The sequence below is a fragment of the Carcharodon carcharias genome, chromosome 19 (genome assembly GCF_017639515.1).
Source record: "Carcharodon carcharias isolate sCarCar2 chromosome 19, sCarCar2.pri, whole genome shotgun sequence".
Classification (NCBI taxonomy): Eukaryota; Metazoa; Chordata; class Chondrichthyes; order Lamniformes; family Lamnidae; genus Carcharodon; species Carcharodon carcharias.
This window is the reverse complement of record NC_054485.1, coordinates 99466932-99490276: the sequence shown is the minus strand read 5'-3', so window position 1 is coordinate 99490276 and position 23345 is coordinate 99466932. Positions and strand designations below refer to the sequence as shown.

Here is a 23345-nt window from a genome sequence, read left to right as displayed (position 1 = left end):
ACATATCCCCAGAACAATCACATTGGCCCAGAGTAATCACAAATACCCAGAGTAATCAGATGTCCCCTGAGTAATCACATATCCCCAGAGTAATTACACATCCCCAGGCTAATGACACATGCCCAGAGTAATCACATATCCCCAGAGTAATCACATATTGCCAAATTAATCAAGCATCTTCAGAGTAAACACACATTCCCAGAATAATCACACATGCCGGAGTAATCCCACATTTCCAGAGTAATCCCAAATCCCCAGAGTAATCCCACATCCCCAGAGTAATCCCATTCCCCCAGGCTAATCACAAACAGCCAGAGTAATCAGACATCCCCAGAGTCTTCACACATCCCCAGAGTATTCACATACACCCAGAGTAATCACATATAGCCAGAGTAATCACACATCATCAGAGTAATCAAACATCCCAGAGTATTCACAAATCCTCAAAGTAATCACACCTCTCCAGAGTAATCACATATCCATAAGGTAATCACATGCACCCAGAGTAATCATATAGACACAGGGTAATCACACATACCAAGAGTAATCCCACATCCCCAGAGCAATCACACATCCCCAGGGTAATTACATATCCAGAGTAATCCCACATAATCAGTGTAATCACATATCCAGAGGGTAATCCCACATAACCAGAGTAATCACATATTCCCAGAGTAATGACATGTCCCCAGACAAATGACATATATCCAGAGTAATCATTTACACCCAAAGCAATTACATATTCTCAGAGAACTCACACATCCCAAGATTAATCACACATGCTCCGAGTAATCACACATCTCCAGAGTATTCACATACACCCAGAGTAATCACATACAGCCAGAGTAATCCCACAAACCCAGAGTAATCACACATCTCCAGAGTATATCGCACATTCCCAGAAGAATCATACATGCCCAGAATACATACACACCCTAGAGTAGTCACACAACTCCAGAGTACTCACATATTGCAGAATAATCACACATCACCAGAGTAATCACACATCCCCAGAGTAATCACACATCCCCGGAGTAATCACATGCACCAAGAGCAATTGCAGAGCCCCAGGATAATCTCATAGCCCCAGAGCAATCACACATTCCCAGGGTAATCACATCTCCACAGAGTAATCACATGCACCCAGAGTAATCAGACATCCCAGAGTAATCACACAATCCCAGAGTAGTCACATATCTGCAGAGTAATCGCACATCCAAAGAGCAAACACCGCCCCCCCCCCCCCGCCAGAAGAATCACACCTGCCCAAAGTAATCACACATTCCAGAGTAGTCACACAACCTGTGGGTACTCACATATCGCAGGGCAATCATGTGCACCCAGTCTAATCACATTAGCCCAGAGTAATCCCACATCCCCAGAGTGATCCAATATCTGCAGAATAATTACACATCCCCAGAAGATTCACACCTGCTCAGAGTAATCACACATCCCAGAGAAGTCACACAACCCCAGAGTACTCACATATTGCAGAGTAGTCACACATCACCAGAGTAATTCCAAATAACCAGAGTAATCACACATCCTCAGAGTAATCACACATCCCCAGGGTAATCACATGCACCAAGAGCAATTGCAGATCCTCAGGGTAATCTCACATCACCACAGCCATCTCATATCCCCAGAACAATCACATCTCCACTGTGTAATCCCACATAACCAGAGTAATCACATATTCCCGGAGTAATCACATATCCCCAGAAAAATGACATATAACCAGAGTAATCACTTACACTCATAGTAATTATGTATTCCCAGGGAAATCACACATCCCCAGGGTAATCCAAAAGCCCCCGGGTTATCACACATTCCCCCGAGGAATTCCATAGGCTCAGAGTGTTCACATATCCCCAGAGTATTCACACATCCCCAGAATAATCACACATCCTGAGGATAATCATGTAGGCCCACAGTAATCACACATCCTGGGAATAATCACCTAGGCCCAGAGTATTAATACAGGCCCAGAGTATTCACTGCGTCCCAGAGTAATCACTCATCCAAAGAGTAATTATATACACCCAGAGTCATCACATGCACCCCGAGAAATCACATAGACCCAGAATAATCCCACATCCCCAGAGCAATCACACATCCTAAGATTACTCGCACATGCCAGGAGCAATCACATATACCCAGTGTAATTATATATACCCAGAGTAATCATACATCCCCAAAGCAATCCCACATCCCCAGTGTAATCACATATCACCAGATTAGTCACACATCCGCAGAATAAGCACACATACACAGTATAATCATACATCCCCAGGATAATCACATATCTCCAAGTTAATCACACATCCCCAGAATAATCACTCATCCCAAGATTAATCACATGTGCCCATAGTAATCACATGCAGCCAGAGGAAACAGACAGCCCCAGGGTAATCACACATCCCAGAGTAATCACACATCTCCAGAGTAATCATGCATCCCTAGAGTAATCACATCTCCACAGAGTAATCACGTCTCCACAGAGTAATCACATATCAGCAGTGTGATAACATATCTACAGAAGAATCACACATCCACATAGTAATCATATCTTCACAGAGTAATCATATGCACCCAGAGTAATCACATATCCCCAGAGTAATCACATAACCTCAGAGTAATCACACACCCCAGAGTGATCACACAATCCTGGAGTGTTCACATATCTGCAGAGTAATCACACACCCAAAGACCAATTACACATCCCCAGAAGAATCACACCTGCCCCAAATAATCGCACAACCTGAGGTTACTCACATATAGCAGAGTAATCACATGCAACCAGAATAATCACATGCACCCAGAATACTCACACATCCCAAGATTAATCACACATCCCAAGATTAATTGCACATGCCCAGAGTAATCACATATCCCCAAATTAATCATACATGCTAGAGTAATTACATATCCCCAGAGTAAATCCACATCAACACAGTATTCCCATATCCTCAGCGTAAACACATACAGCCAGAGTAATCACAAATCATCAGTTATCCTACATCCCCAGAGTAATTGCATATCCTTGGGGGAATCACACCTGTCCCGAGTAATCACACATCCCAGAGTAGTCACGCAACCCCAGAGTACTCACATATCGCAGAGAAATCACACATTCCCAGTGTAATCACTCAAAACCAGAGCAATCACACATCCACAGAGTAATCAAACATCCCCATTGTAATCACAAATCCGTAGATTAATCACATAGCCCCAGAATAATCACATGTACCAAGATTAATTGCATATCGTTAGGATAATCTCACATCCCCAGAGCAATCAAACATCCCCTCAGTAATCAGAAATCCACAGAGTAATCTCACATAACCAGAGTAATCACATATTCCTGGAATAATGACACATACCCAGAGAAATTCATATATATATCCAGAGTAATCACTAACACCCATAGAAATTATATATTCTCAGAAAAATCACACATCCCTAGAGCATTCACACATCCCCAGAGTAATCACATAGGCCCAGAGTGTTCACTTAGGGCCAGAGTAATCACACGTCCCCAGAGTAACCACATACTCCTGAAGTAATCACATGCACCCTAAGTAATCACATAGGACCAAAGTAATTCCACAACCCAATTTCCAGAGCAATCAATAGGCACAGAGTAATCACACATCCCCAGAGTAATCACACACCCTCAGAGCAATCATACATCCCCAGAGAAATCACATATCGTAAGATTAATCACACATGCCAGGAGTAATCACATATATCCAGAGTAATTACATGTACCCAGAGTAATCACACATCCACAGAGTAATCTCACATACTAAGAGTAATCAGACATCCCCAGAGTAATCACATATCTTCACATTAATCATACATGCTCAGAGTAATCACATACACCCAGAGTAATCACATACAGCCAGAGTAATCACATATCATCAGCTAATCAAACATCCCAGAGTATTCACAAATCCTCAACGTAATCACACCTCTCTAGAGTAATCACATATCCACAGGGTAATCACATGCACTCAGAGTAATCATATGGACACAGGGTAATCTCACATGCCAAGTGTAATCCAACATCCCCAGAGCAATCACACATCCCCAAAGTAATCACATATCCACAGAGTGATCCCACATATCCAGAGTAATCACATATCCACAGGGTAATCCTGCATAACCAGAGTAATCACATATTCCCAGAGTAATGGCATATCTCCAGAGAAATGACATATCCAGAGAAATCATTTATACCCAAAGCAATTACATATTCTCAGAGAACTCACACATCCCAAGATTAATCACACATGCCAAGAGTAATCATAAATCTCCAGAGTAATCACACATGCTCCAAGTAATTACACATTCGCAGAGTAAACCCACATGCCCAGAGTAATCACACATCTCCCGGGTAAACATGTATCCCCAGAGCAATAACATACAACCAGAGTAATCACATATCCCCAGAGGAATCACTCATCCCAAGATTAATCACACATGCCCATAGTAATCATATACACCCAGGGTAATCACATATCTCCAGTGTAATGACATATCCACAGAACAGTCATACATCGACAAGTAATCACATATCCCCAGAGTAATCACATATCTGCAGAGTAATCACACATCCCCAGAGCAACCACATATCCCTAGACGAATCATACCTACATATCCCAGAGTAGTCACACAGCCCTATCACATGCACCCAGAGTAATCTCATTGACCCAGAATAATCGCACATCCCCAGCTTAATCACACATCCCCAGAGTAATCCAATATCCACAGAGTAATCACATATCCCCAGAGTAATCACACATCCCCAGAGCAACCAGACATCCCCTAAGTAATCACAAATCCACACAGTAATCTCACATAACCAGAGTAATCACCTATTCCTGGAATAATGACATATACCCAGAGAAATTCATATATATCCAGAGTAATCACTAACACCCATAGAAATTATACATTCCCATAATCCCACGATTAATCACAGAGCCCACAATTAATTACACATTCCCAGAGTAATCACACATCCCCAGAGAAATCTCATATCTCACAGACTTGAAGGGCCGAATGGCCTGCTTTCTGTGCTGTAGTGTTCTATGGTTCTATGGTTCTATCCCCAGAGTAATCACATATCCCCAAATTAATCACGCATCTGCATTGTAAACACATACCCCCAGAATAATCACACATCCCAAGATTAATCACACATGCCCAGAGTAATTACATATCCCTGAAGTAATCCTACATCCCCAGAGTACATAAGAATATAAGAAATAGGAGCAGGGGTAGGCCATTCAGCCCCTCAAGCTTTCCCTGCCATTCCATAAGATCATGGCTGATCTGCCCCAGGTCTCAACTCATCTTTCGTGCCAGCTCCTCATAGCCCTCATCTCTCTTATATTTCAAAAATCTATCTACCTCTTCTTCAAATACTTTGTGTTCTAGCCTCCACAACTCTGGGGTAGAGAATTCCAGACATTCACTACTCTCCAACAGTAGAAATTCCTTCCCATCTCCATCTTAAATGAGTGCCCCCTTGTCTGTAACTATGTCCCCTAGTTCGGAATTCCCCCACTAGTGGAAACATCTTCTCAACACCTACCCTGTCAAGGCCCCTCAGAATCTTAGTATGTTTCAATTAGATCACCCTTCATTCTTCTAAGCTCTAATGAATAAAGGCCTAACCTGTTTAGCCGTTTTTGATAAGGCAGCCCCTTCATCACAGCAATCAGCCTAGTGAATCTCTTTTGAACTGCCTCCAACGCCAGTATATCTTTTCTTAAATAATATCTTTTCTTAAATATGGGGACCAAAATCTTCATAGATCACCCTGTATAGTTGTAACAATACTTCCCTATTTTTAAACTCCAACCAATACAGGCCAAAATTTAATTTGCCTTCTTAATTACTTGCTGCACCTACATGCTAACCTTAAGTGTTTCATCCCCAAGAACACCCAGATCCCTCTGGGAAGCCCTTTTTAGGAGTCTTTCTCCATTTGAATAATAGTCTGCCTTTTGATTGATGACCTCACATTTTCCTACATTAAACTCATCTGCCAAGTTTTTCCCCACTCACTCAACCTGTCTATATCCTCTTGCAGATTCCTTATGTCCTTATCACAACATGCCCTCCCACCTATTTTTGTATCATCAGCAAATTTGGATACATTACACTCTGCCCCCCTCGCCAAGTCATAAATATATATAGTAAATAATTGAGGCCCTAGGACCTTGTGAAAAAGACCCATTAATCCAAACTCTCTGTCTTCTGTGTGTTAACCATCACAAGAGTAATCAGACATCTCCAGAGTAATCACACACCCCCAGAGTATTCACATACACCCAAAGTAATCACATATCCCCAGAGTAATCCCACATCCACAGTTGAATCACACCTGCCCAGAGTAATCACATCTGCCCAGAGTAGTCACACAACCCCATAGTAATTACAGATCCCTTGAATAATCAGATATGCCCAGAGTAATCACATGCACGAAGAGTAATTACGCATCCCCAGGGTAATCTCACATCCCCAGAGCAATCACAATTCCCCAGAGTAAACACATATCCCCAGAGTAATCCCATATCCTCAGAGTAATCCCACATCCCCAGAGTAATTACACATGCCCAGATAAATTGCACAACCCCAGTAGAATCACACCTGCCCAGAGTAATCATGCATCCCAGAGTAGTCACACAACTCCATAGTAATCACAGATCCCTAAAATAATCAGACATACCCAGAGTAATCACATGCACCAAGAGTAATTATGCATCCTCAGGGTAATCTCACATCGCCAGAGCAATCACAATTCCCCAGAGTAATCACATATTCCCGGAGTAATGGAATATCCCCAGAGAAATGACATAAATCTAGAGTAATCACTTATACCCATAGTAATTAAATATCCCAGAGTAATCAGACATCCCCAAAGCAATTACACACCCCCAGAGTCATCACACACCCCCAGAGTAATCACACACCCCCAGTGTAATCACATATCCCCGGAGTAGTTACACATTCCCCAGTGGAATCACATAGGCCCAGAGTGTTCACATATCCCCAGGGTAATTGAACATCCCAAAAGTAATCACAAATCACCAGAATAATCACATACACCTAGAGTAATCATAAATAGCCAGAGTATTCACATATCAGCAGAATAATCTTACATCTCCAGAGTATTCACACATCTCCAGAGTAATCACACATCCCCAGAGTAATTACACAACCCCAGAGTAATCACATGCACCCAGAGTAATCACATAGACCCAGAGTAATTACATTGTGTAATGACATATCCACAGAAGAATCACACATCTCAGAGTAATCACACACCAGAATACTCACATATATGCAAAGTAATCACACATCTCCAGAGCAATCGCACACCCCCAGAAGAATCACACCTACCCAGTGTAACTACACATACCAAAGTAGTTACACATTCCCAGAGTACTCACATATTGCAGAGTAATCTCATGCACCCAGAGTATTCCCACATCCCCAGATTAATCGCACATTCCCAGAGTGATCCAATATCCACAGAGTAATCACAGATCCCCAGAGTAAGCGCAAATCCCAAAATTAATCACACATCCCCAGGGTATTTACATACAGCCAGAGTAATCACATCAGCAGAATAATCATACATCCCCAGAGTATTCACATATCCCCAGAGTAATCACACATCCCCAGAGTAATCACACATCCCCAGAGTAATCACATAGACCCAGAGTAATCACACATGCCCAGAGTAATTCCACACCCCTAGAGTAATCACATATCCCTGGAGTAATCACATATCACCAGTGTAATGACATATCCACAGAAGAAACACACATTCCAGAGTAATCACACAACCCCAGATTACTCACAAAAAAATAGAGTAATCACACATCCCCAGAGCAATCACACATCCCCAGAAGAATCACACCTGCCCAGTGTAATTACACATCCCAAAGTAGTCACACAACCCTAGAGCACTCACAAATCACAGAGTAATCTCATGCACCCAGAGTATTCCCACATCCCCAGATTAATCACACATTCCTAGGGTGATCCAATATCTGCAGAGCAATCACAGGTCACCAGAGCAATCACACATCCCAAAATGAATCATGCATGCCCAGAGTAATCACATATCCCCAGAAAAATTACATATGTTCAGAGTAATCACACATCCCCAGAGAAATCTCACATCCCCAGAGCAATCATATATCAACAGGTTAATCACACATCTGCAGAGTAAACACATCATTCCCAGAATAATCACATATCCCAAGATTAATCACACTTGCCCAGAGTAATTACATATCCCCAGAGTAATCCCATACAGCCAGAGTAATCAGGCATCACCAGAGTATTTACACATCCCCAGAGTAATCACACAAGCCAGAGTTTTCACATATAACCAAGGTAAACATATAACCAGAATAATCACATTTCCCCAGAGTAATCATATATCTCCAAAGTAATCACACATAACCAGAGTAATCACACATCCCTACATGCACCAAGGATAATTGCATATCACCAGGGTAATCTTATACCCCAGAGCAATCACACAACCACAGAGCAGTCACTTATCCCTGGAATAATTACTTACACCCAGAGTAATCACACATCCCCAGAGCAATCACATATTCCCGGAGTAATCACACATTCCCACGGTAATCACATAAATCCAGAGTATTCACAAATCCCCACAGTAATTACACGTTCCCAGAGTAATCACTCAACCCCAGAATCATCACACATCTCCAGAATAATCACACATCCTCAGAGTAATCACATATCCCTGGAGTAATCACACATTCCTGAGTAATCACACGTACCCCGGAGCAATTATATATCCCCAGAGTAATCACACATCTCCAGAGAATGACATATCCCCAGAGTAATGACGTATATCCAGAGTAATCACTTACACCCACATTAATTACATATCCCCAGAGAAATCACGCATCCCTAGAGTAATCACATATCCCCAGAAAGGGGTATGTGTCTCACAAGTTAATCACGTATCCCACAGCATAATCACTCACCAGAGTAACTGCATGCACTCTGAGTCATCTCATACGTTAATCACTAACTCGAGTAATGGCTTATAAGGAGCAACCTACTGCACAGAATAATCTGATATTCATCAGAGTAACAACATCTCCTATGGTATAATAAAATAATCCATAGATTCCTTATATACCATATAGTCGAATCACATGCAAATGAAGTAGTTACATGTCCTACAAAGTAGATGCATTCAACCCAGTTATATACCACATATCGCTCAGAGTTATCACTTCTCACACCAATTAACATCATCTTATTGCCTAGGAATAAATTTACCTCTACATTAATCACCTCTCTCTCCTACCAACGCAGTAACCACCAGAGTAATTACATAACCTCAGAGTAATCATACCTATTAACAGAGTAATTACATAACTCAAGAGTAATCATATATCACCCTGAGCAATCATGTGGCTCTAGCAGATTAGCAATTAGATAACTCCAGAATGATCATATGCCCCACCATTGTATTCACAGGTCAGTATGGTCATTGAAAAGGCAAACCACGGCTGGGCTTTATTTCTAGAGGGGGAGGATTAGAAAGTAGCGACGGTACATTGAATTTGTATGAAACCTTGGCCACACTTGGGGAACTGTGCACAGTTCAGTCTCCATATTATAAAAAAGATATTGAGGTGCTGGAGAAACTACAAAAAAGATTTACCAGGATGATACCAGAACTGAGAGGATACAACGGTCAGGAAGAATTGAAGAGGCTGGAGCCTTTTTCCTTTGGTTAGGTGGGGTGACCCGATAAATGTATTCAAAAGTATGAGAGTTTGATTGAATAGGCATAGAGATGTTTCCAATAGTTGGAGGGGTGGGGGGGGGGGGGGGGGGGTGGTGCAGAACTAAGGGCCATAAACATGAGATAGTCACGAATAACTTCAATGGGGAGCTCAGGAGAAACCGTTTTTGCCCAGAGATTGGTGGGAATGTGGAGCTCGCTACCACATGGGGTAGTTGTGGCAGAGAGCTTAGCTGCAATTAATGGGAAGTGAGAAAACCACATGAGGGACAATGGAATAGACAGGTATGCTGATGGGGTTAGATAAAGAGTATAGCAGAAGGCTCGTGTGGAGCAGAAATGTGGGCATGGATACATTGGGCCAGATATTCAGTTTCCATGCTATAAATACTTCATGTAGAATTACATAGAATTTACACCAGAGAAACAGGTCATTTGGCCCAGCTAGTCCACCTAAGGCCAACTAGCTGATCCAAGTCCAACTGGTCCATGTCTGCCATTATGCTCCACTCGAACCTCTTCCTCTCCTTCCTCAACTAATTCTATTCTCTTCTCCCGCTGAGGACTATCTGGAAAAAGAAAGACCTGCAAGGGTGATACCAGAACTGAGGTGCGACTATCAGGGAAGGATAAATAGGCCAGGTGAAAAAGAGAAGGATGAAGGAGTGTCCGGAACGAGGCTTTGATAGAGCGGATAGAGAAAAAGTGTTCCATGTGTCGGGAAAAGCAAAACTGAAGGCCATCAATATAAGACAGTCACCAAGACAGAGGGAAGAAACTTCTTGATCCAGAGAGTGGTGAAAATGCGGAACTCGCTACTGCAGGGAGTAACAGAGACAAATAGGATAGATCCAGTTATGCAGAAGCTAGATGAGCGTACAAGGTAGAAGGGAATAGAGTGAGATCACAAAGGATGGAAGGAGGCTCGAGCGCAGCATCTATAAGATGGCTCCTGTTCATATCCAGTACCTGGCAGTGAAGGTGAAATGGTAAGAGTGGGGCTGTTTACATATGGTCCCGTGCAGGGTGGGTAGTGGGGAGGGGGTGTCAACATGATCCCTTGCTGCACTGATACATGTAATCAAGGTATAATATTTGGTAGTCCAATTGAAAGGAGGGACCCTATCACTGCTAGTTTTTTAGGGGATAGAACACAAATCCAGAACTAAATGCCTGATTGATTGGTGCCTTGGCCGATCTTGATCTATTATTGCACCATGTTCCAGTGCTTACCCTTATCCTTGTGATGGGCCTGGCCCCTGTTGAGGTACCTGCTCCAGTGGTGGTCCTGGTCCCTGGTGGTCTAGATCCCAGTAGTGGTCTTTGTCCCAGTGGTGGTCCGAGTCCCAGTGATGGTCTCAGTCCTAGTGACGGTCTTTGTCCCAGTGGTGGTCCCGGTCCCAGTGATGGTCTTTGTCCCAGTGGTGGTCCTGGTCCCAGTGGTGGTCCTGATCCCTGTTATGATCCTGGTCCCAGTGGTGGTCCTGATCCCTGTTATGATCCTGGTTCCAGTGGTGGTCCTGGTCCCAGTGGTGGTCTTTGTCCCAGTGGTGGTCCTGGTCCCAATGGTGGTCCTGATCCCTGTTATGATCCTGGTCCCAGTGGTGGTCCTGGTCCCAGTGGTGGTCTTTGTCCCAGTGGTGGTCCTGATCCCTGTTACGATCCTGGTCCCAGTTGTGTTCCTGATCCCAGTGGTGGTATTTGTCCCAGTGGTGGTCCTGGTCCCAATGGTGATTGTGGTCCCAGTGATATTCCTGGTCCCACTGCTGGTCTTTGTCCCAGTGATGGCCCTAGTCCCAGTGATGGTCTCAATCCTAGTGATGGTCTTTGCCCCAGTGGTGGTCCCAGTCCCAGAAGTAGTCCTGGTCCCAGTGGTGGTCTTTGTCCCAGTGTGGTGGCCCTGGTCCCAGTAGTAGTCCTGGTCTCAGTGGTGGTCCTGGTCCCAGTGGTGGACCTGGTCCTTTTTATGATCCTGATCCCAGTGGTGGTCCTGGTCGCAGTGAGGATTGTGGTGCCAGTGGTGGTCTTTGTCCCAGTGGTGGTCCTGGTCCCAGTGGTGATCCTGGTGCCAGTGGTGGTCTTTGTCCCAGTTGTAGTCCTGATGACAGTGGGGGTCTTTCTTCCAGTGGTGGTCTTTGTCCAGGTGGTGGTCTTTGTCCCAGGGGTGGTCCTAGTCCCAGTGGTGGTCCTAGTCCCAGTGGTGGTCCTGGTCCCAGTGATGGTCCTGGTCCCAGTGGTGGACCTGGTCCTTGTTATGATCCTGATCCCAGTTGTGTGCCTGGTCCCACTGGTGGTCTTTGACCCAGTGGTGGTCCTGGTCGCAGTGATGATTATGGTGCCAGTGGTGGTCTTTGTCCCAGTGGTGGTCCTGGTCCCAGTGGTGATCCTGGTGCCAGTGGTGGTCTTTGTCCCAGTGGTGGCCTCTGCCCTACAATTTATATTTGTCTAAAGTGATAACAGTTGGCCTTCAGTTAGTTCTTGTCCAACTTCTGTATTATCCAATTGGTGGTACTTGCCCCAGGAGATGATATATATTCTCCAGCTGCTATTTATCCCAGCTTGAAGCAGTGTGTCCGATTGCACTCTGTGCTGTGACCTGAGAGCCACTAACACATCTAAACCCGTCGGGACCAGTGGCCAGGGAATGGGGAATGGGAACATAAACAACAGAGGCTGGTAGTGGTCAGTAATTACACTCAGCTTCCTGAGACTGTGCATCCCACAACCACAATGCAAGTTATTTTGTGCGGCAGAATGTGATCACTGACCTCCGTAGGAAGACCGTTTAAAAACTACTGACCTTTAGGTGAATGGGAGTATTTATTATTTCAGTACTGCCATCGTTAAGCAGTGCTGCTCTACTGATATAGCCCAGCTCGCCAAAACAAAGCATGTCGTTGATCGACTAAGAAGCGGGGGTGGGGTGTGAGGGGCAAGTACAAACTGGTCACAGCACAAGAGAGTAGTTCCGTGGACGGCGAGAGAAAGGCTGTTTTTGTCATCAACTGTGTTCGGTACAAATCCACAATGAGAATTTCTGAAACAAAGCAAAGTCTGAGTTTGATGGGACAGTGTAGAGGGAGCTTTACTCTGTGTCTAACCCCGTGCTGTACCTGCCCTGGGAGTGTTTGATGGGGCAGTGTAGAGGGAGCTTTACTCTGGATCTAACCTGTCCTGTACCTGCCCTGGGAGTGTTTGACGGGGACAGTGTAGAGGGAGCTTTACTCTGTATCTAACCTGTCCTGTACCTGGCCTGGGAGTGTTTGATGGGGACAGTGTAGAGGAGCTTTACTGTTTCAAACCGAGAGTCACCGAAGCGGTTGTTGAATCAAATGCCGCCAATTGTTCAGTTTAGCGGGTAGACTCTCTTTACTGTGTTGGCAGAGGAAAGGTACTTGCTACAAAATATAACAAATCACCTCCCGCACCCACCGGCATCGGGGGCTGATCTGAGTGACATCGAAGAGGCAATTGTAATGTTCTTTCAGGTATTTTATTAATAAAGTATATTTTCACCCCCCCCCCCCCCCCCCCAAAAAAAAGGCACCGAACAGCCAATGCAGCTTCAATTCAGGTCAGTAGGTGGTGATGATGTGTATAAAGCAGGCTGCTGCTGCTCTGTCAGGAGTGCAGTGCCGGCTGCTTGCCTGTCTCACCATGGGGGGGACCAACTTGAAACTCGAGCGCTGGATGTGTCCTCCAGAAACCAGTGGCGGGGAGTGAAATGCTTGCTTTGCATTTACCGTCCGAAGCTGGTTTTTGTAGGATCGGGACAGCACAGCGGGAGCCTGTCACACAGAAATGACATAGGACAGTCAGCAGTGAAACAGGCCTTTCGGCCCGACGGGGAACTGTGCTGCACACCAGCCTCCCACTCCCTTCTCCCTCATGAACGTGACCACCTATCCCCTCAAAGCCAAATATGTGAAGGGGACAAAATGATTGGTCGGCGAGGGTGTTTGGGGTGGGGTGGGGTGGGGTGGTGGTGTGGTGGAATTGGATTGCATAAGGAAAGTGCGCAAGACTCTGTCATGGACTGCAGAGTCCAGGAATTAAAGCAAAAAGGCTGACATTTCTATGTGTGTGTGTGTGTGTGTGTGTGTGTGTGATTGGAAGGCTCCGATTTTAACCTACCCCGGCCAGCGCGATGAGAGGCGAGTTCAGGCCATTTTACACCCCCTCCCCCACACCCACACTTCCCACCTTTAACTTCAGGTAGTTTTGGCTGAGGAGCGTGGAGGCACAGATACTCTGGGTGGGACAGGAATGGGGGCAGTGGTCCCTCCCCATCCCCCCCCCCACCCCTCCTCCTTTACCTTGTTGTCCACAGCCTGTCTGCTGAACTGCTCGGTCCGTGTAGGTTTGTTAACACAGCCGCCCAGGCTCAGAGGGAACGGTGATGGGGTCAAAGTTGGTTTTGTTCCCCGCCCCTTGCTTGATTTTGTTCTCCCGGTGCTGTCGGCGGAGAGTCATATCGCCGCAGATATTCTATCTCTCCCCCCACCCCCACCCCCAGCCCCCATTCCTTGGGGTTCCCAGTTAAGCTCAAATGGCCATCACCCATGTTTGTTTGGCCGCACGGATAAGCCAGGGCACTGAGCCCTGGGCTGCAACATGCTCGACAACCTGCTCCGGGTGTGAAGGGCGCCACATAAATGCAATCAAAACCAAAGGAGCTGGGAGCAATTCCGGGGGTCTGGCAGCACCTGTAGAGCAAGAAAGAGAGTTAACGTTTGGAGTCGAGCACGACTCTTCTCCAGAGCTCCACAGCTGCTGCCAGACTTTGCTGGGCTTTTCCAAGCCTGTCTACTTGTTTGACTTCAGATTCCCAGCCCCGCAAGGAATTCGGCATTTACCAGACAAATGTTAGCTGCTTCCTCTTTCCTGTATCCTTTTTCACCCTCTCCTCCGTCTCTCCTTGGTTTCAGTTGTTCTTTCTCTCTCTCTCTCACAATCCTTTGTCTTCATCTCCCTCTTTCGTTCAGTTCCTTTCCCCTCTTTATCTCTCTCCTCTGCCCTTTTCCTTCATCCATTTTGCATATATTTCCTTTGCTCTCATGTCCCTCGTCATTTGTTCCTTCCTCTCTATGTGTCCGACTCTTTTAACTTCCAATCTATTCTCTTTCTCTCTCCCTCTGAGATTCTCCCCTGATCAGCTGTGTTCTTGTTGATACCAAGCACGCCTGCATGGATATCTAAACAAAAGAGATAAAAGTCCTGAGAATTGTGCTGTGCAGTGCGGTGCTCAGACGAACTCTTTCTCCCTCAGGCACATGTCCATGCCTGGGTGTCAGCTCAGCTGCCGATTTCATTTTGTAAACAGCCGTGAAACAGAACATGTTCCGACAGAGAGGCTCAATCATGTTTGTTCAGCATTCAAGCAAAACAATTAGAAAGCAAAGAGGCAAAATCAGCCTATATCTGTGTTCAGTAGATTAGATACCCCAAGCGTGCACTTACAAGGTAAAGGTTCTCATCGAACATTTCCCAGGGCCACAATGTATAAAGTAACAAGTACAGTGAACATCTGGAAGGGCTCTTACTCCTATTATTGTAAAAACATATCATCCAATATATCATTGGAAGCAGTGCTGTACACCTAGAAAGCACAGTTTGTAACAAAAAATATAGAGAAATGTTATATACAGGAGTGTTATATCCCTGCAACACACAGTGTTATTTAATATGTACAGGAGTGTTATACCCTGTAACACTGTTATATAATATAATATAATACAGGAGTGTTATACCCTGTAACACACAAAGTGTGGTTATATAACAAATAAAGGAGTGCTATATGTTGTAAGACAGTATGTTATATAATAGTTAGTGGAGTCTTATACCCTGTATTTATACAATATATGCAGGAATGCTATGCCCTATAACACACAGTGTGGTAAATAATATGTATAGGAGTGTTATACCCCTGTGACACACTGTAATATAATATATACAGGAGTGTTATATCCCTGTAACACATAGTCTGTTATATAATATATACAGGAGTGCTTTACCCTGTAACACACAGTGTGTTATATAATATGTACAGGAGTGTTATACCCTGTCACAGATAGAGTGTTGTATAATATATACAGGAGTGTTATACCCTGTTCGACACAGTGTGTTATATAATATATACAGGAGTGTTATACCCTTGTAACACAGTGTGTTATATAATATATACAGGAGTGTTATACCCTGTAACACACTGTGTGTTATATAATGTTGTCAGGACTGTTATACCCTGTAACACAGTGTGTTTTATAATATATATAGGAGTGTTATAACCCTGCAACACACAGTGTGTTATATAATATATACAGGAGTGTAATACCCTGCAACACACAGTGTGTTGTATAATATATATAGGAGTGTTATACCGTGTTAGACACAATGGGTTATATAGTATATATAGGAGTGTAATAGCCTGTACACACAGTGTCTTATATAATATATACAGGAGTGTTATACCCTGTAACACACTGTTATATAGTATATACAGAAATGTTACACCCTGTTAGGCACAATGTGTTATAGAATATATACAGGAGTATTATATCCATAACACGCAGTATGTTATATGATATATACAGAAGTGTTATACCCTGTTAGACACAATGTGTTATATATACAGGAGAGTTATACCCTGTAACACATAGTATGTTATTTAATATATATAAGAATGTTCTATCCTGTCAGACACAGTGTGAGATATAATATATACAGGACTGTTATACCCTTGTAACATGCAGGGTGTTGTATAATATATACAGGAGAGTTATACCTTGTAACACAGTGTGTTATTTAATATATACAATAATGTTATATCCTGTTAGAAACAGTGTGAGATATAATATATACAGGACTGTTATATCCTTGTATCACGCAGGGTGTTATATAAAATATACACAGGAGTGTTATACCCTGTAACACACAGTGTGTTATATAGTATATATAGAAATGTTATACCCTGTTAGACACAATGTGTTATATAATATATACAGGAGTGTTATACCCTTTAAACACACGGTGTGTGATATAATATATATAGGAGTGTATACCTTATAACACAGTGTGCTGCATTATACACAGGAGTGTTATACCCCTGTAAAACAGTGTATTACATAATATACAAAGGAGTTTTGTACCCTGTTAGACACAGTGTGTTATATAATATATACAGGAGTGTATATCTTGTAACAGTGTTATATAATATATACAGGAGTGGTATACTCCTGCAAAATACGGTGTGTTATATAATATATGCAGGAATGTTAAACCCTGTGACACACTGTGTGTTATAGAATATATACAGGAGTGTTATACCCCTGTAACACAGAGATTGTTAATAATATGTTGATAATATGCACAGATAGGTCAAAAATGTAACTCACATGCAGATATTTGACTGGCATCGTATATGAGCCTGGGATTAAGCTCCCAAATTTGGGACTGGAGTTGAGATGCATTTGAACCACTTGAAGTCCCTGTCCATCACCGTTCTGTTAGCAAAATATCCATGTACGAAAATGGGCCTGGCAAAGTTTTGAAGGCTGGCATCTTTGACTTGCAAAATATCTGAACTTGCAGGGAGCTATCACCTGTAAAACACATGTACCCAATCCTTGGGCTGGTAAACCACCGGGTCTGAGTTTGTCCATGAGGACGGAATTGGACCCATGCCAGAAGATGGGTCCCAAGGCCCTGCTCCAGCTGCCAGGATGTGTTAAAGCTCACACTGTAAAGTGCTTTGCTTGGTCCACACAGTATGACAACGGGAACACTGATTCCAGGGCGCGACTAGAAAGAAGCACTCGTGTTGTTATCCATAGCAACTGAATCACTACAAAAAGCAAAGTGTGCTCTCTCAGCCTAAACTGCAATCCCTCCGTCCCAAAAATAATCAAACCGCAAACATCTGATGTGCTGCAGTTGGAGGTCAAAGGTCAACTGTTTTGAAAGCTGCCTGATCTTAACACATTTCCTTTCATGTTCACCAACCCACCTCATGTTTTGAGTGTACAAGTACCATGGAAACTGCGCCCAAGACGTATTTGCAAGGTTTTCTCTGTGTCGTTATGGTGACGGGATTCTCTTCCCCCACCCCCTCGCCCACTTCAGTCCTTTCTTCTGCTGCTCCAAATGTTAACAAAAGCGATCATTCAGCGTCCTCATTAATATTAAAGGCCTTCTCTGGAAAGAGGTCATTTCCTTGAAAGGTATATCGCAGTCTAGACATAGAAGGAAATGTTGGCACTCAGCACTGGATAAGATTGAAATGGAAAACTTGTCGAACCCCAGTCACCCTTTCATGATGGACAATAGCCACTTAACTTACTTAAAGATGGAGTGTTGCCACCAGGTCAAGTCTGAAGGGGCAGACCTTTCCATCAGAATTACAGTGGGAAACTTTTGATTGGAGTAACACGTGAAAGGCTCTTAATTAACTCAACTCAAAACTAGAGGGTTTCAGACAAAACCCTGGAAATGGATGAAAATTTGGCTGAAAGGTCAGAAACAAGGCTACTCCAGTTGGAGCACAGGAACATGAGGAAACCATTCAGCCCCTCTGGCCTGCTCTGCTATTCAGTGAGATCACGGCTGATCTGTATCTTAACTCCGTCCACCTGCCTTGTCTCCATAATCCCTTCGCTACCTTGGCTAGCAAACATCTTATTGATCTCATCTTTAAAATTATTAATTGAACTCCTGTCCAGTGCTTTCTGTGGGAGATAGTTTTATAATTCCACCTCTTTTTGTGAGAAGAAACGTTTTCAAAATTCTCTCCTAAGGCAATATGGATTTGATTTTAAGGGCTCTGAAGAAGAGTCACATGGGCTCAAAACTCTGTTTTTCTTTCTCCACAGGTACTGCCAGAGCTGCCGAGCTTTTCCAGCATTTTCTGTTTTTATTTCGGGTTTCCAGCATCCGCAGTATTTTGCTTTTACTTTAGTGGCCAATGGAAGTGACCATAGACAGTGCTACATGTGATAGGTCAAGGCCTGGGAGCTGGGCCGGTGGTCATGCTGACCGTGCCATCCGCAGAGAGGGACAACAACTCCTTTCGGACGAGTTCCTGGAGGAGGCGGGGCCAGTGTAACCCTTGATGGAGTGAATGCCATCAAAGGTCAGGGGAGAAAACCCTTCAATTAGCCAACGGGGGGTTCAGAATCCGGAAGCTGTGATGCAGCCGTGGTGAGAACATGTCAATGAAACAGGGTTCTTGGACAATCCCATCTGCCTTCAGAGGACAGTGAACGGCAGCTCCACGATAAGCTGCCTGATGAGGAAGGTGGAGTATGCAATGGAGGTCATGGGTTCAAACCCCTCTCAAAGGACTTGAGCACAAAATCCAGGCTGTTCCTCCCCATGGAGTACAGAGGGAGTGCTGTACTGTCGGATGTGCCTACTTTCCGAAGGGAGGTTAAACTGCTGCTCCATCTGCCCTCTCAGGTGGACCTAAAAGACCCCACTCCTGCCATTTTGAAGAAGAGGAAAGGAGTTCTTCTCCCCCACCCATGTCCTGGCCAATATTTAACCCTCAACCAACATCATGAAAGCACATTGCTGTTTGGGGGATCTTGCTGTGAGTAAATTGGCTCCACACCATCACTGATTTCAGTCTTCAGCCAATTTGATTCACTCCATGTGATATCAAGAAACAGTTGTGTACTGCACACAGGAAAGGCTGAGGGTCCCAACGACATCCTGTCTGTCGGTCCAAAGGCTTGTGCTCCAGAATGAGCCTCGTCTCTAGCCAAGCTGCTCCAGTATGGCTACAACGCTGGCATCTATGCAACAAAAGTGGAAAATTTCCCAGGCATGACCTGTCCATGAAAGAGCAGGATGAATCCAAAGTGGCCAATTCCCATCCAATCAGTTTACTCTCAATCAGCAGCAAAGTGGTGGAAGCCATCATCAACAGTGTAAACAAAAGACACTTATTCAGCAACAACCTGCTCACTGATGCTCAGTTTGGGTTGTGCCTGGACCATTTGGCCACTGACTTCATTCCAGTCTTGGTCCCAACATGGGTAGAAGAGGTGACTTATGGAGGTGAGGTGAGAGAGACTGCCCTTGACGTCAAGGCTGTTATATCCCAACTCTCGCCATATCACTCAGTTACAACACAGTCTGTTATGCCCTCACCCTCACTATGGGTGGGGTCTTCCGCACCTACCAGTGGCTTGACTTTTGCCCCTCTCCAAATTTTCCCTGCCCCCCCACGATGATGCCTGCTGCTGGCGGGGCTGAAAAAATCCTGCCCTATATCACTCTCGCTCCGTCTGTTAGAAGCCGAGCCTAGACTTCGATTGCTTTTCCATCTAACCTGTGAAATGGGGCATGTTTAACATTAATCTAATGCACACTGCAACCTCCCACAAATAACAATGTGATAATGCCCAGATAATCTTTCTCTTACTTCATGGTGGAGGATAAACATTGACCACGGTGCTGGAGAGGACTCTCCTGCCCTTTAAAACAGGGACGATGGGCTCTCCTACGTCCAACTGAGAGGTCAAACGGAATGGTTTTGTGTCTCATCTGAAATTCAACAACGACAGTGCAACGCTCCCTCTGGCACCAGGAGTGTTCTAGATTTTGTGTGAACCTTCAAGGGCTTTGTACCAGTGCGTGCACTCACACTTATTTTTAAACAGAAGCATGTTTGTGGGTTTGCAGGAGAGTGAATGAGCTATTTGGCCTTTCCCACGCACCGCTAAACCTCAGCACTGTCCTGAGGCAACCCACACTGCTGAAGAGCTCATTCAGCTGGAGAGAACTTCCTGGCGATGGGCCAGCTCCAAGCCTGGAGATCATGGCCTTGCCTGTATTCTTTCACTTTTCTCTCCTTGCGTACTCATTGTAGTTCTATTTCTACCTTTCCTTCTGTCAACCTGCCAAGAACTCTGTGCTCCTCCAACTCTGGCCTCTTGTGCGTCCCTGATTTTAAATGCCCCACTCCACTAGCAACTGGGCCTTCAGCTGCCTAGGCCCATCAACTTTTGAATTCCCTCCTTGAAGAGAGAAGGCTGAACGTTGGGGGGTGGTGGCGGGGGTGGGGGGGGTGGTGGGGTGGGGCGGTGATGTGGGGTGGTGGTGAGGTGGTGGGGGCTTATCAAGGTTTTTTCACAATTGAAGAAAAGGTTTTGATAGATTGGACACAGACAGCACAACCAGAGGCCATAGTCACCAAGAAATCAAACAAGAATTCAGAAGAAACTTCTTTATCATGAGAGTGGCAAGAACGCGGAACTCACTACCACAGGGAGTGATATCTAGGGGAGTGAATACAGGGAGTGAGTACAGATATGTTCTAAGGGGAGCTGCAGAATATGAGAGAGTAGGGATTGGAAAGGTTTGCTGACATTGGTAGAGGAGGGAGGTACAAATGGAGCAGAAATGCTGGCATGGACTGATTGAGCTGAGCGTGCGGTGTAGTCTATGTAATTCCATGCAAACATTGCCATGTCTTTAACTCTCTTTCACTCTTTAAGAAAAGCCATAATACTTGGCCTAACATCTCCTTATGTGGCTCGGTGTCAGATTTTGTCTGATGAGCTCTCCTATGAGGTGCCTTGGGGACATTTACCTCCATGTTCCTGCTCCACTGCAGGGCTGGGATTCATTGGCAGCCTCCTCTCTCACTGCCTCCCGATCAACTCCCCCCAAACCAAAACAATTGGGTTTTTAACCACAACCCAGCAGTGAGGTGCCAGCCTTGGACTGGCAGTTAGAACTTGTGCCTCTGAATCAGAAGGTTGTGGGTTGAAGTCCCATTCGGTATCGAGGTTGACACTCCCAGTGCAGTCCGGTGGGAGGGCTGCATTGTCAGAGGTGCTGCTTTTGCCGAAGACCTTAAAATAAAGGCCCCACCTGCCACCTAAGATAGACGTCAAAGATCCCACGGCCACTGTTACAAAGAGCAGGGAAGCTCTTCACTGTGTTCTGGTCAGTTTTGATTCCCCACTCAATTAACATCATTAAAGCACAGATGATTTCAATGTGGTTTGTGGGAGCTTGCTGTGTGCAAATTGGCTGCCACACTTCCTATATTACAGCAATGACTACAGCTCAAAAAGTACTTCATCGGCTGTAAACCACTTTGGAACACCCTGAGGTGACAAAAGACCCTATATAAACGCCAGTTCTTAATTTCTCTTCTCTCCGTGTTGCTGAAGCCCACAACAAAAAAAAAAATGACCAGTCGCCAAGCAATCAGCTCAAAGCCTCTGATTCCTTCCGACCGGCCCCCACTCCACAGCTTCTGGCTTACCCCAGGGGGTGAGAGCTAGCTCCTCGACAGTGATTGCGTTTCTGAAGGTGCTCAGTAAGCAGCCTACGTTTCCCCACCCTCTCCCCCCCCTACCCCCATTGCCCACAACCACTCTTTATCTTCTCGTACAGCAGCTGAGAACGAGCTAGCTGCCCGTGTGCATTTGCATACATTTCATCTCCTAATTTGTCAAACCAATTACCCAATTTCCAGGCGTTTACTGAGCTCAATGCACCAGTTTGTCATGAAAATTAAGCCTACCGGGAACAACTCTTAGTGCCGTGGTGTTGACAATCTAACACTCTGTGTGGATATCTCAGTCAAGAAATACACTACAGGCAGGCCCTAGGAAGCAGGCTGCACTCACCCTGGGGGCCATCCTGTTGTCTAGCCATTTTCTGCTGAAGTCAGCCACATTCAGCCAATGAGATTTTGTGCCAACTCAGTCATGATGCTCTACTAGAATTGCCTGGCAAGTGGGTCCCCGAACTGCTTAAAGAAACCTTGGAAGGTACAGTTTCAATCTGTAAAGGGGCACAGTATGAAACTACCATCAGCGCAAAGACAAGGGGTGCGAAAGGTGGGTGGAGATGAGCGGTGCTGCAACACGTCGGTTGGACTGGAATTTGAGAAACTTGGAAACTGCGGGTCATCAGAGCAGAGACAGTGAAAAGATGGAGCTTTACTCTCTATTGAATCCGTGCTGTACCTGTCCTGGGAATATTTGATGTGACAGTGTAGAGGGAACTTTACTCTGTATCTAACCCCGTGCTGTACCTGCCCTGGGAATATTTGATGGGACAGTGTAGAGGGAGCTTTACTCTGTATCTAACCCCATGCTGTACCTGTCCTGGGAGTGTTTGCTGGGGACACTGTAGAGGGAACTTTACTCTGTATCTATTCCCATGCTGTACCTGTCCTGGGAGTGTTTCATGGGGACAGTGTAGAGGGAGCTTTACTCTGTATCTAACCCCGTGCTGTACCTGTCCTGGGAGTGTTTGATGGGGACAGTGTAGAGGGAGCATTACTCTGTATCTAACCCTGTGCTGTACGTGTCCTGGGAGTGTTTGATGTGACAGTGTAGAGGGAGCTTTACTCTGTTTCTAACCCTGTGCTGTACGTGTCCTGGGAGTGTTTGATGTGACAGTGCGGAGGGAGCTTTACTCTGTATCTAACCCGTGCCTGGCTTGGGAATCCAGATTGTCACATAAAGTGGGATCCTTCTTACTAATTAACCACATCCTC

General features: G+C 44.9%; 1 protein-coding gene across 4 annotated transcripts in view; it reads right to left on the bottom strand.

Annotated features, from left to right (window-relative positions):
• LOC121291651 (ras/Rap GTPase-activating protein SynGAP-like) overlaps positions 1-23345 on the bottom strand; it is a 718122-nt gene that overhangs the window by 656849 nt on the left and 37928 nt on the right. Inside the window, exon 1 of one of the 4 annotated variants that reach the window (XM_041213129.1) lies at positions 14680-14765. The exons of 2 other annotated variants lie outside the window; for them this stretch is intronic. The gene's annotated coding sequence lies outside the window, so the exon portion shown is untranslated. Of the gene's footprint in view, positions 1-14139; positions 14187-14679; positions 14766-23345 lie in introns of those variants that run through there. One more of the 4 variants, XM_041213130.1, reaches the window with a different exon arrangement.